Source organism: Protopterus annectens, chromosome 10.part0 (assembly GCF_019279795.1).
Source record: "Protopterus annectens isolate FY-2018-M chromosome 10.part0, PAN1.0, whole genome shotgun sequence".
Classification (NCBI taxonomy): Eukaryota; Metazoa; Chordata; order Ceratodontiformes; family Protopteridae; genus Protopterus; species Protopterus annectens.
This window is the reverse complement of record NC_056744.1, coordinates 67,655,880-67,663,119: the sequence shown is the minus strand read 5'-3', so window position 1 is coordinate 67,663,119 and position 7,240 is coordinate 67,655,880. Positions and strand designations below refer to the sequence as shown.

The 7,240-nt window shown below is 38.3% G+C and overlaps 1 non-coding gene across 1 annotated transcript; it reads right to left on the bottom strand.

The window, feature by feature from the left end:
- Positions 1–203: 203 nt before the first annotated feature.
- On the bottom strand, positions 204–276 carry TRNAK-CUU. Its single transcript has one exon. It is a non-coding gene; the product is annotated as a tRNA-Lys (tRNA).
- Positions 277–7,240: the final 6,964 nt, after the last annotated feature.

Sequence of the window (7,240 nt, the reverse complement as noted above, 5' to 3'; positions counted from 1 at the left end):
TTGCTGTTACATCCATGGCATAATTCTGCTGCTGCAACACACAAATATCAATACAGTAACAATTCTGAAATAATGTCCTTCATTGAGAATTGGTATATGTAGTAGTGTTTGTGAATATTGGACATACCTGTACATCCTGGAAACTTGCATCTATAATGTAAATACCTTAACCATTATGCCAACCTCCCACCCCAAAATACAGCTGCCCAATGTGGGGCTCCAACCCATGACCCTGAGATTAAGAGTCTCATGCTCTACCGACTGAGCTAGCTGGGCTATCTAAAATAAACAGCCTTTGCAGGTCTTGAACCCAAGACCCTGCACACCATAGCCTATGCAATTTACCAGTAAGCCACCTCAGCTGTGGCTCAATACCTCCCCTGGGTAGGTGGTATGTTGGGAGGCCAGGAACATCATTATCTCATCCAGGGAGGCGGGAGTGGCCCACCTCCAGTAACATTCCTTGTTGTCTCATAGCAGATAAGTCTGTTGGATGTGCAGAGGACCATGTCAGAGCGACATCATTGGCTGGTCTCCCTAGATCTATTGTGACCACCTATGGCATTTATCATGTGTGGCAATTCTGTCTACACTTGATTTCTTCACAGAGTATGCTAGTGCAGAGCCTCTATTATTATCTCATTTTCTCTGTGTGAGAAATTGTCTTGCTTACTGTGGTTTGACATCTGGAATCAGGGTGATATGCACATCTTAGAGTTTATATTGGGGCTCACATATTGACATGACAATGTTAAAAGCAGATGTCAAATGAATGGCTTGCCTCACATTTACAGGTCTTAGCTATGAAAAACAATCTGTGTTATGCATGCCACTATCATCCACAGATAATTGGAATGAATACAAAGCATGTTTAAAGAACTGATCCATACGCCCTAACATCATCAGCATACATGAGCACAGCTATCAAACCATTCAACAAGTTTGTACTGGTCATATATGCAGAGGTAGGATTTGAACCCATGTCAGTCAATATGATGAGTAACAGCCAAACACATAGCCAATGTGCCACAAGTCCAATACTATAACAATAGTGTTGCCACAGTTACATGCACACTCAAATACAACTAACAATTCTACCTCAAGAATGTAAGTTGCATCTCAGATATTATGACAGTTGGTGACAGACAGACAGCATCACAAATGTTACCATCATGATAGGGTACACAACACAACTACTGACATTTATAAAAGAAACAAAGCAGTAAAACAACAGCTTTTGAAAATGGCCTGTTATGCTGCCATAACTACATATCACTTCTAGAAACAGTGTAAATGCTAAGCCATTGTAATGCTGCCAATATCCCATTGAATGTTATCACAACTACTATTACATGACTCAGCATCAGAAAGTATCTGTAAACTAGTCAATGCACAAACAACTTGCAGAAGAACCCATAAGTCATCAGTCTCCACAAACATACTTCAGACATTACAGGTTATTCTGAATTAACTAGATATATGTTAATTCCATCCATATCTGTACTTCACCATAGCTGGTTTGTTTGTAGTCACACAACTGCAAATGGGAAAACTACCTTGTTACTGATGGACATGTACACATATGCATGCATATTGTGGAAGTCTATCCCCCTTCTTTATGTAACTGACAGATTGTAATGTAGAGCACTTCAAACAAAAAATCCATGAAAACATGCTTTGGTTGTTTTACACAGCATAATGTGAGCATAAGTATGTAGTAATAGCAATGTATACCACCGCAACAATACAAGAAGTGTCTACCTTTGACAGATCTGATTCAGTTATATCCCAGAATGAAGTTAACTAAGTGTACACACCTTTTAAGTACCATTTATGCCATACATAATTAATGAGGTTCATTAGCATTCAGTGATTTGGAATCCCATTAGTAAAGGTTTGCATAAGTTCCTGAATCTCAGTGCATTAACCAACAACTCCGCATATGTATACAGTGCTTATCTCAACTGGCCAATAGGTATCAATAAATGGGAATATTTGTATCACATGTCTGATGTGTTCCAACAGTCTACCACCATCCTATATGCTGAATAGAGGGAAAGGGCTTTAAGGCACTCTGCATAAGGCGGGTTTGTTATGACTTATATTCTTTTTGTAAGGAACCTCTGAGGTCGATATAGTTGCTGCATATGCCTGGTCAGGTACATATCGAATGGAGCATTGTACTCTAAGATTGGTCTGATAAGGCAGAGTATAGTGGAGTAATAACCTATTTGGACTTAGATGCCATGCTCTTTCTTATAAGTTGCACAACATAAAATGATTTTATCACCACTGTAGCCATGCGGTGGTTGAAGGAAAGGCTACTGTCTACATATGTAGCTAAATCCCTGACCACTTGATCATTTCGTAGGGACATAGTATCAACATGGTAATTAGCAGGGTTGGTTGACTTCCCAAAGGGTACAGTTATGCACTTCTTAGCACCAGGGGTGGCTCATGCTATTGGGCTGCAGGACTGCAGCCCCCCAGCTGTAAAAGGAAAAGAAAATAACAGTATAAAAAAGAAAACTAAAGTAAAAATAAATTCAAGTCCCACAACATTGTGCATTCACACTTGCGGCATTTCCTAATCTGGACTGCTGCACACAGAATCTAGACTGTCTCACCAGCAATCCAGATTAGGAAGACACATTTAGCAGCAGAAATCCCAGAAGTCTATGCAGTTACAACTGCATAGACTGGAAGGGGATTGGACTGCAATGTCTGCAGGCTGCTACCCAGCCTGCTCTCGCATGAGAGAAGGACTTGCTCTCGTGGGCTTTACTGTGGAAGGGACAGGGATGAGCCTTTGAACGAACAGACTTGGAGTTTGATTTTACTGCTGTAGGAAGGAAACTACTGTTGAATGATCAGGGTGTGTGTGTGTGTGTGTGTGTGTAATGCCCCAGTTAAATACACCTGGTGGCTAGTTAGTCTCAAACCCTATACCTTGGGATCATGTAGCAAGAAGTTGAATTCCTTTTCCACCACCACTTGTGAAAATTTTCTGGATTTTGAATAGTGACAGGCATTTGAATTTCAGACTTCATATTCTTCAGAAAGTACATGGTAACACAAAACCTTTTATTCTAGCAATTTTCTGTTTTATAAGATCAATATTTTAAATTTGTCCCTATTTTCGGGGCTGTATTCCCCCATTATTGGCTTTGTCCAGGTTTTTTCTGCTAAGAGGTTGAGAGCTATGGTGAGAACTGAAATCACTGAATATGTTTGGGAGCTGTATTCCCCCATTACTGGCTTTGTCTAGGTGTTTTTTGCTAAGAGGTTGAGAGCTATGGTGAGAACTGAATTCAGTAAATGATAGACATTTAAGTTTCATTCTACCTGTCTTTCAAGAAACAACTGATTTGGCAAAGCGGTATGTTGCTCTGACTGCAGTGCACAGGGTCCAGGGCTCAAACCTTGGCAGTAAAATGCATGGTGGTAACACAGCATTTTATTCTAGCAAATTTCCAAGATTATATAAGCAATTATTAAAATGTGTCCTTAGTTTTTCGGCTTTTGTCTTACCCCCCCCCCATAATAAATTTTGGCTTTTTCCAGATTTCTTGTGCTTCAAAGTTGAGAGATACAGTTGAGTGTCGAGTGGGTTTTATAAGGAGTTGAGAGCTTGAAGATAAATTTAATGTTGCTTACACTGAGTCTGCTTGTATTGTTAATAGCACGACAGATAGTGTACTTGCTTTTGATGCAGAAGGCTGTGGGTTCTACTCCCACACTATATAGATGCATTGCTGATACTCTACTGTGTTGTACTTTTAAAGGGGGTGGATGCTGCAGTCCTGAGAATGTCATCTTTGGTGGAGATACCTAGTAACTATGAACCTGTTATCAGTTTGCCAACCATTCCCTATTGCAAATTACTAGCTTATCATTTTTTTATTCTAACATAGGCAATTTATTCAATGGCAACAGGCACTTTATTTGTAGATGAAACAATGAAATATTAATATTGTTTGCTAGCAACAACCTCTTCATTAGTTACAGATCTCTTTAATGTGGAATTATTTAGATGAGTTTTACTTCTGCAGAGACTGTGTATATTTACTGACACTGGTGGATTGTAGAAGTTTGAGTAGACTTTTATGATGGAAATGTTCTGAACTGGGCAGTTTTGTCATTATTAGTGCGAGCATTTTGTTTCATTGTTTACTGGAAAAATGTACAAAATAATACATTTAAAATGCCCTCTAACAGCTGTACTGTATTATACGAGGAATATAATTTAATACAATCAGGAAGATGTATCAAAGAACACATGTATGTTTCCTGTGCAAGGGGCCTATGATTTGAAAATGGCCCAAAGTTCATCTTTATCCGCCACTGGCCAGATATATTTTCTTTGAATGTGGGTTTCAATACTGTTTCAATTAATGTGAGTTTCAGGGGCAGAGAAATGTTAATGCTAAGTCTATTTTCATTGTGAGACTGCATTGCTTTGTTTAGCAAATGTCTTTTAGTGTTTGTGCTGTAAATTGTAAAATAAAACCTTTAAATGAAATCCATATCATCATAGAAGTAAAGCAGTATGCACATTACAGTGTTTATGGTAAATGGAGTGGAATAGTCAATTAATGGGACATTGAAATAGCTGCAGGGGGGAGGCCCCATTCGACCATGATTTTGAGAGGGGGGAAGGGCTGCAAATTCAGAAAACCCCAGCTGAACTATACTGCTTAACTGTCCAGAGTTTTGCAGAAGTAATAGATTTTTGCTTTTTATTTTTGGTTTGTTCCTCATAAAATGTATGGTTTTCTGGCAAATCATTTAGGAATTAAGTCACTAAATAATGACAGACATTGAGTTTCAGACTTCATACTCTTCAGAAAAATGCATGTTAAAGCAAGACCTGTTGTTCTGTCAACTGACTAAGTTTATACAAGAGCAATTTTTAGTACTGTTTGTATGTTCCCTCAATATATTTGCACTTGTCCAGATTTTCTGCATTAAGGGGATGAGAGGTATGCGCAAATAAATCACTTTATAGAATTAGGTATATCCAAACCTCTTAGCTGTCCCTGAATTTGGCTCAAAATGTTGCTATCCCCCTAATAATCCCTCCACAAAATGGAAAATTTGGAAGAAAATGTAGAGGGTTTACAATTAATAAATAATTGTAATGATCAGAGTTATAGATTACTTTTAATTTCAGAAATGCATGTAGATTGTCTTATTTTGTCAGCTGCTCAAGTTAACAGTACTAATATTAAAAAAATGTCTCTTCTTTGACAGGATCCCAGCTGTATTGTGTGGCTATTTTATATTTTTGCATCACAATTTTGGTCCATTTTTCATAAAATTGTGGTTTTCTGGCAAATTAGTGGCAAATCATTAAAGATTGAAGTTAAAAAATAATGACAGACATTTGAGTTTCAGATTTCATACCCTTCAAACAATTCATACTAATGCAAGACCTACTATGTTATTATCTTTCTAAGTTTATAAGAGCAATATTTAAAAAATGTCCTTATTTTTGGGCCTTTGTCCCACTTCTGTTTATGGCTTTGTCCAGATTTCTTGCTCTGAGCCTGAGTGGTATGATAAATGTGTCAGGGCCATCACCGTCAGCCAGAGACATTTCAAATTGTGACATACTTGTTGCATTCCAGTCCCTCAAGTAGTGACTCTGGATGTGTCCAAGCAAGGCAAGGGGCAGTTATGCAGTGTAAGTGTGCAGAGTATCCCCCCATCCAAGGTAGACACAAGTACTACAGTGGCTTTTCATCTGTCTTTGATTTTGCAGAATGTTCTGGTTTTCTGTCATATTTTTATACTGATTTATGCTTCTTATTCAGAAAATGCATGTCGTTGCAGTGCCTGTTGCTCTGTGTTTAAGTAGCAATGCTTTAATGACCATCATGTAAGCTCGCCTGAGACTGTAAGATGTAAGTAAGCTTTAATAAGCATACTGTTAAAGAATTATCAACATTGAAAGCCTTTTTGTTGTTGCCATGCAGAGAATATTTACATAACTAGATAGCGTATAAGCCTTAGGTATTGGAATGCATATGACAGTATTTGTAATAAAGGACAGGATAACAGTATTTTCAGAAGCTCATTACATTTGTTGGAGACTTGCAGTCATCTTTGCAGGATTTACCCATAAACTAAACAGAATGCCAATCTATCATGTGTGGTCCATAACCTGTGCAGTAATCCTTTAAGCAATTTATCTTGAGGTTATTTCTTGTTTGCTGTTCATTTTTTACTTTGATCATGTTTTCCCCATTAAACAAGTAGATAGTTGTTGTCAGGCAGCAGGTCTTTTTTGGATAAGAAACATTTTTACAAGTGGGGGTATTGCTAATTTCAGCATGTTACTTGGTACTTTTATAAAGCTGAATATAAATTATAATTAGAACTGCAGTGCAAGGAGAAGTGGTTTCAGTTGAGTGCTGCTTGTTTTTTTATAATTGATTTTGACTGGCATTCTAGTAATGTATTTAAAAAGTAATGTATTTTTTCATGCCTTGCAACCTTTTGTTTCCATCTAGATATTAACTTAGCTGTCATGTAGCCAAAACACTGAAATATTTTTTTCTTCTACAATTCATTTTGTCTTGATTGGACTCTCATAATAATGGTTTGGCAGTGGCACCCAGGGCAGCGTATTTAATTAAAGTCCCAGTTTTTGCAGTTTTTAGCATTGCTCCACCCCTTTCTAATTGGCCACACCCCTTATTGTTGGCCCCACCTATTCAGCTGTCTCCTGCAGCCCCCCTTTGATTTGAAGTCACCAGTTGCCATTGCTTAGCACTGACTTTATGGCCATGGCTTTGGCACCACTTTTAGTCAGATATAGGCCTTCTTACCGAATACTAGTGTTTGCAGGGGAGTCGATGATAACCCCAGCTTGCAATCATCTGTAAACTTAGTCAACCATATACCCTCAGTATTTATTTCCATTTTAGAGAAATAGATCCCAAAAAGGAGCAGGCCCAGTACCGAGCCCTGAGAAACTCCACTAGTGACTGGCCTTTTGGAGGAAGTAGCCTCACCTATTTTGACCTCCTGGGACCTATCAGTGAGCCAGTTGGCTATCCAGAGGGTGATAAAAGGGTTTATATGTAAATTAGTAAGCTTTTTATTAAATGCTTTGGCAAGGTTGAGGTAAGCTGTGTGCATAGTCTTGCTTTCATCCATTGCTTTGGTGACCCTCTCAAAATAAGTCCACCAGATTTAATAGGCATGACCTTCCTTTAACAAGTCCTCATCTATC